This window comes from Leucoraja erinacea, chromosome 21 (assembly GCF_028641065.1).
Source record: "Leucoraja erinacea ecotype New England chromosome 21, Leri_hhj_1, whole genome shotgun sequence".
Classification (NCBI taxonomy): Eukaryota; Metazoa; Chordata; class Chondrichthyes; order Rajiformes; family Rajidae; genus Leucoraja; species Leucoraja erinaceus.
In genome coordinates, this window is record NC_073397.1 from 37,789,413 (window position 1) to 37,805,844 (window position 16,432).

At 49.3% G+C, this 16,432-nt stretch overlaps 1 protein-coding gene across 2 annotated transcripts in view; it reads left to right on the forward strand.

The window, feature by feature from the left end:
* Window positions 1-3,002: 3,002 nt before the first annotated feature.
* LOC129707556 (band 4.1-like protein 1) overlaps window positions 3,003-16,432 on the forward strand; it is a 127,024-nt gene continuing 113,594 nt past the window's right edge. For both annotated transcript variants that reach the window (XM_055652695.1, XM_055652696.1), the window contains exon 1: window positions 3,003-3,129. The gene's annotated coding sequence lies outside the window, so the exon portion shown is untranslated. The remainder of the gene's footprint in view (window positions 3,130-16,432) is intronic.

Consider the following 16,432-nt stretch of genomic DNA (forward strand, 5'->3'; position numbering starts at 1 on the left):
TGGTGCTCACAACTACAGCTTACATTCTTTCTCATCAATGCCTTTCATACATTTGATGAATACTCTGTACCTGTGGATACTCTGAAGCATCTGTGGAGAACATGGATAGGTGACGTTTCACAGAGTGCTGGAGTAACTCAGCGGGTCAGACAGCATCTGTGGAGAACATGGATAGGTGACGTTTCACAGAGTGCTGGAGTAACTCAGCGGGTGCAGCAGCATCTATGGAGCTAAGGAAATAGGCAACGTTTCGGGTCGAAACCCGGAAGGGTTTCGGCCCGAAACGTTGCCTATTTCCATAAGGATTTCGGCCCCGAAACGTTGCCTATTTCCTTCGCTCCATAGATGCTGCTGCACCATAACTCAGCGGGTCAGGCAGCATCCAGAAACCAGAAGATGAAAGGTTTATCGGTTAACGTTTATCGGGCCCGGCCTGTTTGAAGATTGGATTCCCACAGATTTAAGGCAGAAATAAATGGAAATAGAAAATAAAATTGTTCACAGCCGATCGTACATCTATTCTGGTGCTCACAACTACAGCTTACATTCCTTCTCATCAATGCCTTTCATACATTTGATGAATACTCTGTGGATGCTATAGAATGCAGAGGAGGGGTCTGGCCCAGAATCTACTGACCAGCACAACCTATACCTGTAGCATTTGACCAGCAATCAGTGTCATAAGTGATAGGAGCAGAATTAGGCCATTCGGCCCATCAAGTCTACACCGCCATTCAATCATGGCTGATTTATCTCTCCCTCTGAACACCCGGATTAATCAAGAATCTCTCTCTCTCTGCTTTAAAAATATCCACTGACTTGGCCTCCACAGCCTTCTATGGCAAAGAATTCCACAGATTCACCACCCTCTGACGAAAGAGTGCTGGAGTAACTCAGCGGGTCAGGCAGCATCTGTGGAGAACATGGATAGGTGACGTTTCACAGAGTGCTGGAGTAACACAGTGGGTCAGGCAGCATCTGTGGAGAACATGGATAGGTGATGTTTCACAGAGTGTTGGAGTAACTCAGTGGGTCAGGCAGCATCTGTGGAGAACATGGATAGGTGATGTTTCACAGAGTGCTGGAGTAACTCAGCGGGTGCAGCAGCATCTATGGAGCTAAGGAAATAGGCAACGTTTCGGGTCGAAACCCGGAAGGGTTTCGGCCCGAAACGTTGCCTATTTCCATAAGGATTTTGGCCCCGAAACGTTGCCTATTTCCTTCGCTCCATAGATGCTGCTGCACCATAACTCAGCGGGTCAGGCAGCATCTGTGGAGAACATGGATAGGTAACGTTTCACAGAGTGCTGGAGTAACTCAGCGGGTCAGGCAGCATCTGTGGAGAACATGGACAGGTGATGGGAAAAAGGCAATGTTTTGGGTCGGGGTCCTTTCTTCAGACAGTCCCCTAACTGACATGTCGAATGTCCACTCCTCCACACATGCTGCCTGACCCACTGAGTTACTCCAGCATTCTGTGTCTATCTTTGGTGTAAACCTGCAGTTCCTCCTTACACACTCATGAGGCACTACTGAGGTATTAACCATCTTAATAGCAATCAACCTTGGCTGGCCACCACACCTGAGCAGGTGAGTTTGTTAGTGTTGTCTACACCGCGGTAATCACACATTGCAATCTTATTCCATCTCATTTATTTCCCATTGCAGAAGATAAAGTGTTCTGACAATTAAAACCTCCAGTACAGTCTCCTTCATTGTGCTAATTCCGTACTAATAACATATTGCACACTCTGGTCAACCAACAATTACATTTGGTTTTTCAAGTCAAAAATGGTTTCCTTTCGGATGGGAAATGGCCCCTTCATGAAGCAGATTTGTTGATTTATTTTTTGCATTTCTGCTGGAGTTGAGTGTAGTTTATTGTCACGTGTACCGAGGTACAGTGAAAAGCTTTTGTTGCCTGCTAACCCAGCCAGCCAGTCAGCAGAAAGACAATACATGATTATAACCGAGCCATTTACAGTGTACAGATAAATGATAAGGGAATAATGTTTAGTGCAATGTAAAGCCCGATCAAATGTGTAGGAAGGAACTGCAGATGCTGGTTTATACTGAAGATAGACAAGGTGCTGGAGTAACTCAGCGGGACAGGCAGCATCTGTGGAGAGAAGCAATGGGTGATGTTTCGGGTCGAGACCCTTCTTCAGACTCAACGACCTCCTCTGGCAGCTGTGACTTTGAAACAATGTCCACCAACACTTTATTCCTGCGACCAAAATGCATGACTCCACATATTCCATCAGACATTTCTCTGCCCAACCTGTCCAAGTCCTTCTGCAGAGTCCCTGCTTTCTCTACACTACCTGCCCCTCCATCTAGTTCCGTATCAGCGGGAGAGCGAGTAGCCGCCGTCCGGCCGAATGTCCGCGGTGTTGTCGTCGTCTCCTTCACTGAGAATCGGCCAAACATCGGCCCAGCCTCAGCCTGGCTCGGCTCGCCTCTCCTCGCCTCGCCTCGCCTCGCCTCTCCTCTCCTCTCCTCTCCTCTCCTCGCCTCTCCTCTCCTCCCCTGTCCTCGCCTCCTCTCCTCTCCTCGCCTCTCCTCTCCTCTCCTCGCCTCTCCTCTCCTCGCCTCGCCTCTCCTCTCCTCTCCTCTCCTCTCCTCTACTCCCCTCTCCTCGCCTCTCCTCTACTCCCCTCTCCTCTCCTCGCCTCATCGAGTCGGCTGCAAGCTAGCCTCCCCATCCTCTCCCGTCTCTCGTTCATTCTCTCGTTCATTCTCTCCCCTCTCTGGTTCATTCTCTCTCTCTCTCTCTCTCTCTCTCTCTCTCTCATTCCTCTCTCTCCCCTCCTCCCCCTCTCTCCTTCTCTCTCTCGCCGCTACGGGGAGGGATTTTCCGGACCGCGGTGCCAGGTTTGTGGCTTCAGGCCGCTGGGCTCGGACATCGCTGGCGGATCCGCCCCGCCCCGCCCCTGGTTGCAGCCCCCACCCCCAGCTCCACAACCCCCTCTACACCCCCCCCACCCTACTCCCCCCCCCTCCCCTCTCTCCCTCCCTCTCTCCAGCAGCGGGTCTGTGTCTGTCTGTCTGTCTGTCACGGACAAGGAGCTGCCGCCGGATCGCGGATCAGTCCCGGAGCAGCGCGGGCTCCATCTATGCCGCTTGCAGGTACGGGCCGGGCCGGGGTGGGTGTGTGTGTGTGGGTGTGTGGGTGGGTGTGTGGGTGGGTGTGTGTGTGGGGGTCCCGCACCCTCTGTCTCTGTCTGTCCCGCAGGGCGGGGCGGTGGCGGCGGGAATGTTGGGGACGGGAGACACAGCGAGCCCGACCCCCCCCCCCCTCTCTGTCCCCACCCCCGGGGCGATCTTGTGTCCGTGGCGGTGTGTGTGTGGTGGGGGGGGGGGGACACAGATCGCCCGGGGGGTGGGACGGGGACAGAGGGGGGGGGGGAGCGGCTCCGGCGGTCGATGCGGGGCCGTGAGATCCCCCCCCCCCACACACCCCCACACACGGGCAGCTGTGGCCGGGGGGCGCTGGGCAGCGGCAGCGGGGCGTGTGGCCGCGGGAGGGGGAACAAAGACTCGACCCCCCGCCTCCAGCCCCCTCCCCTCACACGGCGGGGAAAACGGCGGAGCCCGGGGTCCGGGTGAAGTCGCTGCAGCGCAGGGCGGGGACATGGGGATAAGGCCAGGGCTGGAGTGTGTGTGTGGGGGTCTGTGTGGGTCTGTGTGTGTGGGTGTGTGGGTCTGTCTGTCTCTGTGTGTGTGGGTCTCTGTGTGTGTGTGTGTCTCTCTGTGTCTGTGTGTGTGTGTGTGTGTGTGTGTGTGTCTCTGTGTGTGTGTGTGTGTGTGTGTGTGTGTGTGTGTGTGTGTCTGTGTGTGTCTGTGTCTCTGTGTCTCTGGCTGTGTGTGTGTGTGTGTGTGTGTGTATCTGTGTGTGTGTGTGTGTGTGTGTGTGTGTGTGTGTGTGTGTGTGTGTGTGTGTGTGCATGTGTGTACGTGTGTGTGTCTCTGTGTGTGTGTGTGTGTGTGTGTGTCTGTGTGTGTGTGTCTCTGTGTGTGTGTGTGTGGGTCTGTGTGTGTGTGTGGGTCTGTGTGTGTGTGTGTGTGTGTGTGTGTGTGTGTGTGTGTGTGTGTGTGTGTGTGTGTGTGTGTGTGTCTGTGTGTGTGTGTGTGTGTGTGTGTGTGTGTGTCTCTGTCTGTGGGAGTCTGTGTGTGTGTCTGTGTGTGAGTGTCAGGGGTGAGGTGTGCAGTGCGGACAGGGAGGGTGCAACATCACATGGGCCGCTGTCACTGGACTGTGGGACGCTGCCTGCATCCACTGTCGGCAACAACAATGCAGAGGGACCCCCCCCCCCCCCCACAGATGTGACCTCCCCCCCCTGACCACCACCACCCACCCCCCCCCCCCCCCCCCCCCCCCCCCTCTCCACTGTTTGTGGGATCTTGCTGTTCACGGACACTGCAGTCCTGTATATTAAGGATGTGAAAGCTGCCACATTGCACGCTGAGAGGCAGTGGTGATCAATATTACAGATTTGAATTATTATTAATATATGAATATTAGAGACTGGGTCTCTTTGTGAAAACTTCTGCACAATAATTTGATGAAGCTGCGTTTATTGCTCTTGCCCGGCTTCGAATGGCAGATTATGTTCAACCGTGGAGAATGTTTTTTACCGCAAATCCTTGCCCTGTGATTGTGTTGAGTCATGCCTTGTATAAAACCACTGTACGTAGGTACGTCAGTAATCATTCTCTCAAGCATCTTACTCATCCAGCACAGAAACAGGCCCTTCGGCCCAACTCGCCCATGCTGACCAACATGCTCCGTCTACACAAGTCCCACCTGCCCATATTCCTCTAAACCTGCCCGACCCATGCACCTGTCCAAGTCTCTGAAGAAGGGTCTCAACCCAAAATGTCACCCATTCCTTCTCTCCAGAGATGCTGCCTGTCCCGCTGAGTTACTCCAGGTTTTTGTGTCTATCTTATGAAGAAACATGTAGGAGATTTCACAGCAGCCCAGCTGTGCTGCTGATGTGTTTCTCTGCAGAAACGCCATGCGCTGGAGCTAACTTTGACCGTGGAATTCACCTCCATTAATGTGTAGAAAAGAACTGCAGATGCTGGTTTAAATCGAAGGTAGACACAAAAAGATGGAGTAACTCAGCGGGTGAGGCAGCATCTCTGGAGCCTGGGAATAGGTGACGTTTCGGGACGGGACCCTTCTTCAGACTGATGAGGGGATGAGGGGGCGGGAAGAAGAAAGGAAGAGGCGGACACAGTTGGCTGTGGGAGAGCTGGGAAAGGGAGGGGAAGGAGGGAGAAAGCAGGGACTACCTGAAATTGGAGAAGTCAATGTTGATACCGCTGGGGTGTAAACTACCCAAGCGAAATATGAGGTGCTGCTCCTCCAATTTGCGGTGGGACTCACTCTGGCCATGGAGGAGGCCCAGGACAGAAAGGTCGGATTCGGAATGGGAGGGGGAGTTGAAGTGCTGAGCCACCGGGAGATCAGGTTGGTTAAGGCGGACTGAGCGGAGGTGTTCAGCAAAACGATCGCCAAGCCTAGGCTTGGTCTCACCGATGTAGAGAAGTTGACACCTAGAGCAGCGGATACAGTAGATGAGGTTGGAGGAGGTGCAAGTGAACCTCTGCCTCACCTGGAAAGACTGTTTGGGTCCTTGGATGGAGTCGAGGGGGGAGGTAAAGGGACAGGTGTTGCATCTCCTGCGGTTGCGGTACCTGGGGAGGGGGTGGTTTGGGTGGGAAGGGGCGAGTTGACCAGGGAGTTACAGAGGGAATGGTCTCTGCGGAAAGCAGAAAGGGGTGGAGATGGGAAGATGTGGCCAGTGGTGGGATCCCGTTGGAGGTGGCGAAAGTGTTGGAGGATTATCTGATGTATGTGACGGCAGATGGGGTGGAAGGAGAGGAGAAGGAGGACTCTAACCCAAACTCACCTCCATTAATGCTGAGCGCTGTTTGCATGCAGAACCTTGCAAACCGGTGGGGCAGCGATCACTGCCTTATTGTAGGTCGAGGCAGGGCTCCAATGTGTCAGCTGCGGTAACCAAGGTAACCTGGTCCTTGCACTGACCTCCATCATGTTCAAGAAGGAACTGCAGATGCGGGCAAAATCGAAGGTAGACAAAAATGCTGGAGAAACTCAGCGGGTGAGACAGCATCTATGGAGCGAAGGAATAGGTGACGTTTCGGGTCGAGACCCTTCTGACTGATGTGGGGTTGTGGGGGCGGGAAGAAAAAAGGAAGAGGCGGGGACAGTGCGCTGTGGGAGAGCTGGGGAGGGGAGGGGAAGGAGGGAGAAAGCAAGGACTACCTGAAATTGGAGAGGTCAATGTTTATACCACTGGGGTGTAAATATGAGGTTTACATTGACCAGTGATATGAACATTGACGTCCCCATTAGGTTTATGTGTGTGGAGAGATGGTGAATGAGATCTCCTACCGGTTGGCTGAGACCCTGCGGGCTGAAGGGCCTCTTCCTGTGCTGTCCTGTCCCATGTATGTTCCATCAGCAGGCTACCGTTTGATGCATCTGAAGTTGCATCAGGATTAGTAATTGCTCTAAGTTAAGGATCATTCCTGCTTGAATCATAGTGTCAAATCCCCAGCAGCCACCATTAATGACAGAGGTACAAGAAAGGCAGATGCTGGACTCTTGACCAATACACAGTGCTGGGGGAACTCAAGTGCGGCATGATGGCGCAGCGGTAGAGTTGCTGCCTCACAGCACCAGTGACCCGGGTTCGATCCCGACTACGGGTGCTGTCTGTACGGAGTTTGTATGTTCTCCCCTTGACCTGCGTTGGTTTTGTCTGAGATCTTCAGTTTTCTCCCACACTCCAAAGGTGTACAGGTTTGTATGTTAATTGGCTTGGTGTAAATGTAAATTGTCCCTAGTGTGTGTAGGATAGTGTTCATGTGTGGACATGATGGGCCAAAGGGCCTGTTTCTGTGCTGTATCTCTAAACTCAGCGTGTCAGGCAGCATCTGTGGATCACTCTGAAGAAGGGACCCAACCCAAAACATCATCTATCCATTCCCACCATGAATGCTGCCTGACCTGCTGAGTTCCTCCAGCACTTTGTGCTTTCCAATTCATGAGAGCTTAATTTAAGAAATGATGTTTGAACTGATGTCAGTCCACTGTATATCAGTAAATAAGGTGATTGCTGACCTGGTCCTGGTTCCAATGCTGGAGGTGAGATGTTGGTCTAGTCTCTGTGTGTGATTCCAATCACCTGGAATGATTTGCTCAAGGACATTCCTTCAATACCATGGCATTTATGGAGAATATTAGCAGAAAAATATCGAGTGGACATTGCAGAAGGGGATTAAATTAATGAGGGAACACACATTCTCTGGATAGACACAAAATGCTGGACAGGCAACAACTCTGGAGACAAGGAATAGGTGACGTGTCAGGTTGAGACCCTTGTTCAGACTCGGTGTGAAGAAGAGTTCCAACTTGAAATGCCACACTAGAGTCTTAGAGTCCTACAGTGTGGAAACAGGCCCTTTGGCCCAACTCCTTCTCTCCAGAGATGCTGCTGCCTGACCCGCTGCGTTACTCCAGCACTTTGTAAACCAGCATCTGCAGTTCCTTCCTACACATTCTGTGGATTTGTTTTCCCAAATGCTTGGATCGATTCCTGATAACCACGTGCACAAGATAGCTGGTTAGCTCAGCATGGTCAGAGGAACTCACTGGTGACTTTGACCCCTAATGGATAAGTCATTCTGTCCGGGGTCTCCTGTGTGTGAAGATCTGAACATTGGGCGTTAAATTAGCTGGAGACCAGTCTATGGGTCACTGGTGTTTTGTAAACGGAAGTTAGCCTTGGAGTGGACCAGAGAACCTGATGACCCGACAGATATCTCCAGGTATTTCTTCATTTCTGTTTGTACTTGTGGGGATTGTCAGCTGTCTGGCTGATAGGGTCATGAACCGAACCAGGCTAAAAGCTCAGTGCCTGGAATGCCAATTCAGCTCACCACACCAATGGATGAATGGATGGATGGATGGATGCCCTCTGTTAGTTTAGTATCGAGATACAGCGCGGACCGGGTCCGCGCCGACCAGCGATCCCCACACATTAACACTATCCTACACACCCAAGGGACAATGTATACATTTCACATTTACACCAAGCCAATCAACCTACAAACCTGTACATCTTTTGAGAGTGGGAGGAAACCGAAGATCTCGGACAAAACCCACGCAGGTCACGGGGAGAACGTGCAAACTCCGTACAGACAGCGCCTGTAGTTGGAATCGAACCCGAGTCTCCGGCGCTGCACTCGCTGTGAGGCAGCAACTCTACCGCTGCACCACCGTGCCATCCACACTGCTCTCATTGATGCCTTCATTCAGCCTTGTTTGAAGAGTATTCCTCACCTGTGAAGTGGGCAACCTATGATACTCGGCTTTTCATTTGTTGGCATTGAGATCAACTTGTCATTACTCAAGGTATCTGACTGTGAGTGAAAGAACTCGCTGACATAAGTGAAACACAGCATTTGATTCACACTGAATGGCAACTCTACACTAATGGTGTCCCTGTGTGTGTGTGTAAGCTCCGTCTCAGGGTCTGTTTCTGAAACACTGTAAACACACAAATCAGCATCTTGTTACACACCACCCCACCCCTAACAAACCCCACCCCACCCCACCCCTGACAAACCCCATAGACTCCATCTACTCTTCAGGCTTCCTCGAAAGCAGCCAACATAATCCTGGACCATTTTCACCCAGGTCACTCCCTCTTCTCCCCTCACGCAGAGATACAAAGGTTTAGAAGCACATGCCACCGGATACAGGAACAGCTTCTTCCCGGCTGTTATCAGACGACTCAACTGTCCTCTTGTAAACCTTGGATGTACGTATTCCTAATCTGACCATTTACTTTGTTATGGCCCCTTGTGCGTTCTTTATCTGCACTTTCTCTGCAGTTGTAACACAGTATTTTGCACGATGTTCTGTTTCTCATCTTGCTTCACCATGCATAGTGTGATTTAGCCCAACAACTAGTTATCACTGTATGGTGTATTCGTGACAATATCAAACCCATACTGATAGAATAATGTTTAAGAAGGAACTGCAGATGCTGGAAAAATCGAAGGTAGACAAAAATGCTGGAGAAACTCAGCGGGTGAAGAAGGGTCTCGACCAGAAACGTCACCTATTCCTTCGCTCTCCATAGATGCTGCCTGTCCCGCTGAGTTACTCCAGCATTTTGTGTCTATCTTTGGTTTAAACCGGCATCTGCAGTTCATTCCAATACTAACCTGTTGTGGGAACTGGTTATATGTTGATGGGGATTTTCAGTGTGTGTGTTTAAACTGTATTGTTCAAACATGCTAAAGAGCAGGAAGACAGCAACGTCTAATCATCCTGATTATCTTTAAATGATCTGAAGCAGTTGCGATCACGGTCACATTTAGATTTTAGTTCTCAGACAGGAGAGCAAAGTGCTAAAGACAGCTCCACTCAAAATAGCGTTGTCATTGTGGTGTACCTGTTACTGCTCAATTATGTGAAGCAAAAACCAAACAAGGTGAGTGATTGCTGGAATTATCGCTTGTCTGTGCCTCTGTGCAAGCATTGTGTCTGTTTCACCTGTGAAGAAGGGTCTCGACTCGAAACGTCACCTGTCCATGTTCTCCACAGATGCTGCCTGACCCGCTCTGAGTTACTCCAGCACTCTGTGAAACGTCACCTATCCATGTTCTCCACAGATGCTGCCTGACCCGCTGAGTTTACTCCAGCACTCTGTGAAACGTCACCTATCCATGTTCTCCACAGATGCTGCCTTTCCTGCTGAGTTACTCCAGCACTCTGTGAAATGTCACCTATCCATGTTCTCCACAGATGCTGCCTGACCCGCTGAGTTACTCCAGCACTCTGTGTCTATCTACCAAGGACATGGGTTGGTTTAGTGAATGGGAAACACCTCAACTCTGGGCTCTGCAGGGCGACATTCCGTAAAACCAATGCATTCCAAGCATTTAGGCAATTGCAGGAGTTCTTTGCAGATTTCTGTGAAAGGCGGGCATAACGCATCTTGCTGGTTGAAGGACATTTGTAAGTTAGCCAAAGACATTAGTCCCTGATTTACATATTCACATTGCCTGACTCTGTTTAAGGAATGTATCCATGTTGCCAAAAACATTAAGCGCCTCTAATTTGGAATTTGAACTCTACAGTGAATGCAGACAATTCTGATGATGATTTTGTCTGCATAGGATGTAATATTGGTTTTAAAAAAATCAGTTTCTATGACATTTGTTTAAGAAGGAACGGCAGATGCTGGAAAATCGAAGGTAGACAAAAATGCTGGAGAAACTCAGTGGGTGAGGCAGCATCCATGGAGCGAAGGAATAGGTGACGTTTCAGGTCGAGACCCTTCTTCAGATCTGAAACGTCGCCTATTTCCTTTGGTCGATAGATGCTGCCTCGCCCGCTGAGTTTCTCCAGCATTTTCTACCTTCAGTTTCTATGATAAACTATTTAACAATTGTCAATCGCAGATATCCATGTTGATTTACCGATCGTTGCTGCATCTGCTTGCAAATTTTTTTTTTAACGCAGACTTCAAAGGTTTTGTGCTTCCTGTGGGGAACCATTTGAACTCCTGTTTCTAACAAACAACTGCATTTTGGATGATGGAAAATTGATTTTTTTCCAGGCAGTCTCTTCTTAATGTTCCTGCCATGTCCATTTGGCTCTGAAGATGGTTAAATATTTGGAAAGATGGTTCAAATTTTAAAGCTGAATAATGTTGGTCTGTTCTCAGCTTATGGGAATCTGATTATGTGATCTGGAAACCACCTTGTGTGTACAGTGTGGTCGAATAAAGGGGATTAATGTAGGATTCGAGTAAATGGTGGGTGATGTGGACTCAATGGGCAGTAGGGCCTGGTTCTGTGCTGTGGTCTTTATGTACATTACATGTATATAGTTCAGTACAAGTATCACTATACATTAGCATCTAGATACATCTTAGATCAGTATCTCAGACACAGTACAAGTGTACAGCAGTCGTACACTGAGACAGTATACAGAGTCTGAAGAAGGTTTTCGGCCCGAAACGTTGCCTATTTCCTTCGCTCCATAGATGCTGCTGCACCCGCTGAGTTTCTCCAGCATTTTTGTGTACCTTCGATTTTCCAGCATCTGCAGTTCCTTCTTGAACAGTATACAGAGTCGCCAGTTTGGTGCCATTACCAAGTCCCAGTTGTTGTAAGTGCAGGGATCTTGACCTGACTGTGAAGGTCCGTTGTTCTGGCGGCGATTCAGGGGCGGCTTCCACCGCTGTAGGCCACGTGCTCGGCCTCTTGGAGCCGCGCCCGGTCCACCGAGCCCCAGGCTGTTGCAGGGCCTGCAGGCACTCGGTCTAATTGAGCCCCAGGCTGTTGCACGGCCTCCAGGCACCCGGTCTAATTGAGCCCCAGGCTGTTGCAGGGCCTCCAGGCACCCGGTCTAATTGAGCCCCAGGCTGTTGCAGGGCTTGCAGAGCCCCAGGCTGTTGCAGGGCCTGCAGCAACTCGGTCTAATTGAGCCCCAGGCTGTTGCAGGGCCTGCAGCAACTCAGTCTAATTGAGTCCCAGGCTGTTGCAGGACCTCCAGGCACCCGGTCTAATTGAGCCCCAGGCTGTTGCGGGGCCTGCAGCACTGCACAATCTAATTGAGCCCCAGGCTGTTGCAGGGCCTCCAGGCACTCGGTCTAATTGAGCCCCAGTGGATAGGCCTGCCTTATAAATCTGTGAATATCCAGAAGGGAATAACAACAGGAAATTAGTATTAATGTGGTTATCATCAAACAGACCATTTAGAAACATAGAAAATAGGTGCAGGAGTAGGCCATTTGGCCCTTCGAACCAGCACCGCCATTCAATAAAATCATCATCCAAAATCAGTACCCCGTTCCTGCTTTCTCCCCATAGCCCTTGATTCCGTTAGCCCTAAGAGCTAAATCTAACTCTCTCTTGAAAACATCCAGTGAATTGGCCTCCACTGCTGTCTGTGGCCGAGAGTTCCACAGATTCACAACTCTCTGGGTGAAAATGTACTTTGGAGGGATGTGAATTAACTGGGCGATGACTGTGAATTCATCAACAAAATCCAGAATTAGTGCTTCTGTTGCACGAGGAGCAGCTACATGTTTTTATTAAATGCCGTTCTGAAGACGCAGACCTTCTTGCAACCCCATGCACTGAAACAATTCTCAACCCCAGCATCTTGCATTGTCCTATCTGGGACACATGACAATAAAACTCTCTTGACTCTTGCAGAAGGAAGTTAAAAAGTGGGAATGAGAAATATTGGCAAGTAACATCAGAGAGAATGTTTTACAAATACACAAAGGGCAAAAGGAGGAAATATTGGGGTTCATTTGTGATCTATGGATGTGGGTGGCAGTCTTAGTGGGGGAACTATTTGTACAAATGAAGAGATAATACTGATGTGATGTAGGGAAATAAATGACAACACTCTGGCCTTTATTTCCCATGTGGAAAGTTGTAAAACAGTGATGATTCTTTCAGTGTGAAGAAGGGTTTCGGCCCGAAACATTACCTATTTCCTTCGCTCCATAGATGTTGCTGCACCCGCTGAGTTTCTCCAGCATTTTTGTGTACCTATGATTCTTTCAAAGGCGAGTTGAGAGACCAGCATCTGCAGTTCCAGCATTTTGCGTCTATCTTCAGTGTAAACCAGCATCTACAGTTTCTACACAAGTTGAGAGATTTGCAAGACTTGTACCAAGTTGTGAGCAAGCAGCCTTCGGACCAGGTTGCATCGGTATAGAGATTGCCTTTTAGCTGTTTAAAAATCAAGTTGGCACAGAGTTTTTACAGATGCTTGAGTCAAGTAGTGAACTGGCCATAGAGAATCAGTCGAGAGAGATGGCTGTATCCATCACAGCTCCGGTTAGTGTTGGTAGTATATACAGCAGGTGTACAGTGTTGGATGCAAATAGTCTGTCACCTGAGGACACATATCCACCTGAAATTATGCATTAGGCCTGGAATTGTGGTGTTAAGTTTCTCAAGTGTTAATATTGCACACTTCGGCTGTGACTGCAGTGAGATTTGTTGTTAAAGAGGGGCTGGAAATCTGCCCCCCGTCCCCCGTCTACAATGAAGGACCCGTCATGGTGCAGGTTTGCTGCAATGACTGTCCCCTGCTTTGCATATTGCTGCTGCTGCTGCTGCCGCTTTCTAAGGGAGTGGTTGTGACGTAACATGAATGACAAACCGCAAGGAATATTAATAAAGGCTTGGCCCATGGGCTTTGCTGATCAGAGAGACGAGGGCACAGACACATTGAAATGAATTGTTAATATTTGACAGCATCTTTGTTTGGTATTTGCACAAGGCTGAACTGTTGACAGCTCCCCAATTTGACTTGCAAAGCTGGCCTGTGTTTTGCAGTTGATAAAATTACAGACCATCGCCTTTCCCTTGCGAAACAGATTTTACATTTGCAAAAGGTGCATGACAAGCAACAAACTCCCTTCACATATTGGGCAACATTTTGTTTCCAAGACTTTCAATGAGAATCATAAGTGATAGGAGCAGAATTGGGCCATTTGTTCCATCAAGACTACTTCACCAATCAGTCATGGCTGATCTATCTCTCCTTCCTAACCCCATTCTCCTGCCTTCTCCCCATAACCTCTGACACCCGTACTAATCAAGAATCTATCTGCTCTAAAAATATCCATTCACTTGGCCTCAACAGCCTTCTGTGGCAAAAAATTCCACAGATTCACCACCCTCTGACTAAAAAAGTTCCTCCTCATCTTCCTAAAGGAACATCCTTTAATTCTGAGGCTACGACCTCTAGTCCTAGACTCTCCCACTAGTGTAAACATCCACTGAATATGTGGAGTCCTCCTGCAGAGTCCCTGCTTTTGCTACACTACCTGCCCCGACACCTATTTTTGTATCGTGTCAGAGAGAGAAAGCTCCTTGTTATAGGGTCAACAGCTGTGAGAATATCTCCCTACCCCAGCAAGGTAAACCACCCAGGTGGGACAGTCACTAAAGTTGCTCCCAAACAAGGCTCAAGGCACCTGCTGTTTGTGTATTGAAAATTCAGAGTGTGTCACAGGTGTTGAACTTCTGATTTTGTTTCCATATTTAAAAGAGAACCTAGTGCAGAGTTGTATGTTGAACGATAGATAGCCTGGAGATCTGGTGTACATGCACCTGTTGTATTGTAAAGGGCCTGTTCCACTTTCCCGAGTCATTCACAAATTCTCCCCTTGATTCAAACTCTCAGAATGTTCATAACGAGTCTGTAGATGTATCGTAGCGGCTCGTTACGCCAGCCTTAGGTACTCGTGGCATCAGGTAAGTTGGGACGTTTTTTCCAGCCCGATAAAAATTGTCCACGAGTTAAAAATATGGTCGGGATGAAAGAAATGGCAACATTTTACTCGTAAAGAGGGCATCGATATAGTCGTGGGAATTCATAGACATACTCGTAGGAGTTTGTAGTTTACCACGATCTACCCCGGGGCGCGGGTAGAATGGACCTGGTTTTGTGATCCCACTTTCTCAACGACTCTTTATCTGCTCCCATTGACCATGAGAAGCTTTTCTTAAAAGTTGAACGAAAGCAGGGAGTGGAAAATACATTTGAATCTCGATCTGCTGCCCTACTCCAGAGGCTAAAGATATTTGAATGTTTGTTCTGCCTCTTGGAGTCTTTAGGCTCGTCGGCAAATTTGCAAAACAAGCCGACTGGTTTGTGAATGGCTTTCGTTTAGCAGGAGCCCAGTTGACTGGCAGCCAGGCTAGTTATGGCCTCACACTGTGGCAACCTGCCAGCCCACCGGCCCGTCCCACACGCACAGAAGGTTCTGACCCAGGAGAAAACCAAGGGCTGGTGGTGATCCTGGTCCCCTCGGCCTTTTAGATTCCCACGGTCACTCGCTGCTTGTCAGCTGTTCATTGCTCCAACTTGGCACGTCAAAGCTAATAAACCTCCAAGCCATCATAACATTTGTCGTACAATTATGTCGTTCCAAATGCTCCAGCAGCACAATGTCCCATTCACAGCACAGAGCGGCTTGGGAACGTGGACTTCTGAGACTTGTTTAACTTCTTGTGGAGGAGAGGGAGAGTGTGCAGGTGATAGATCAGCTAGTCGAGGTGCTGCCCACTTGCCAAGTAGGAAGAAGGGCCCAGACCCATTCTGTCCATTTCCTCCACAGATGCTACCTGACCCATTGAGTTCCTCCAGCACTTTGTGTTTTGCTCAGGATTCCAGCATCTGCAGTTTCCCGTGTCTCCAAGATGCATTGACAAAAAAGAGGCCATTCAGCCCGTTGAGTCCATGTTGGTAGCACAGAGAACCCGACCCCTGCCCTATTTGCCTGTCCCCAGCACCCTGTGCTGTTCCATGCATGGCCATCAAAGCCACTTGGATCCTGTTTGGCCGCTGGCCGACACTGAAGGGTCAATGAACCTACCAGATGTGATGGGAACCATTTCCATCGTGTAGAACATTTCCATCCTGGGAAGAATGGATTCTGACTGTCTCCCCCATCTAGGCCTCTCATCATTCTCTATGATCAATGTGTGCAGTTTTGGTCCCCTAATTTGAGGAAGGACATTCTTGCTATTTTGAGGGAGTGCAGTGTAGGTTTACAAGGTTAATTCCCGGGATGGCGGGACTATCATATGCTGAGAGAATGGATCAGCTGGGCTTGTACACTCTGGAGTTTAGAAGGATGAGAGGGAATCTCATTGAAACATATAAGATTATTAAGGGTTTGGACACACGCTAGAGGCAGGAAACATGTTCCCGATGTTGGGGGAGTCCAGAACCAGGAGCCACACAGTTTAAGAATAAGGGGTAAGCCATTTAGAACGGAGATGAGGAAACACATTTTCACACAGAGAGTTGTGAGTCTACGGAATTCTCTACCTCAGAGGGCGGTGGAGGCCGGTTCTCTGGATACTTTCAAGAGAGAGCTAGATAGGGCTTAAAAATAACGGAGTCAGGAGATATGGGGAGAAGGCAGGAACGGGGTACTGATTGGGGATGATCAGCCATGATAACATTGAATGGCGGTGCTGGCTCGAAGGGCCGAATGACCTACTCCTGCACCTATTGTCTATTGTCTATCATCGATTGACGGTGGCTCTGGAAGGTGGGACACGTTACACGTCGAGCGCTTCACTCCAATCACTACTGCACCGTATCGTACAGACACTGTACTACACAAGATGTCATGTACACTCAGCTCGGGCACGCATTCCCATTGCATTTAAAAATAACTCCGTCACATCTGGGTCCAATCATTGATGCTTGCAGACTGCTGACTACTCTGCCTTTTTCATTACATCTGGCTGTTGATGGGAACGTTGAGGTTGGAAGCTGCAACTTGCATTTATTGATTTAGCAATTCCTTCTTGGACTTCTACAGGCCAGCAG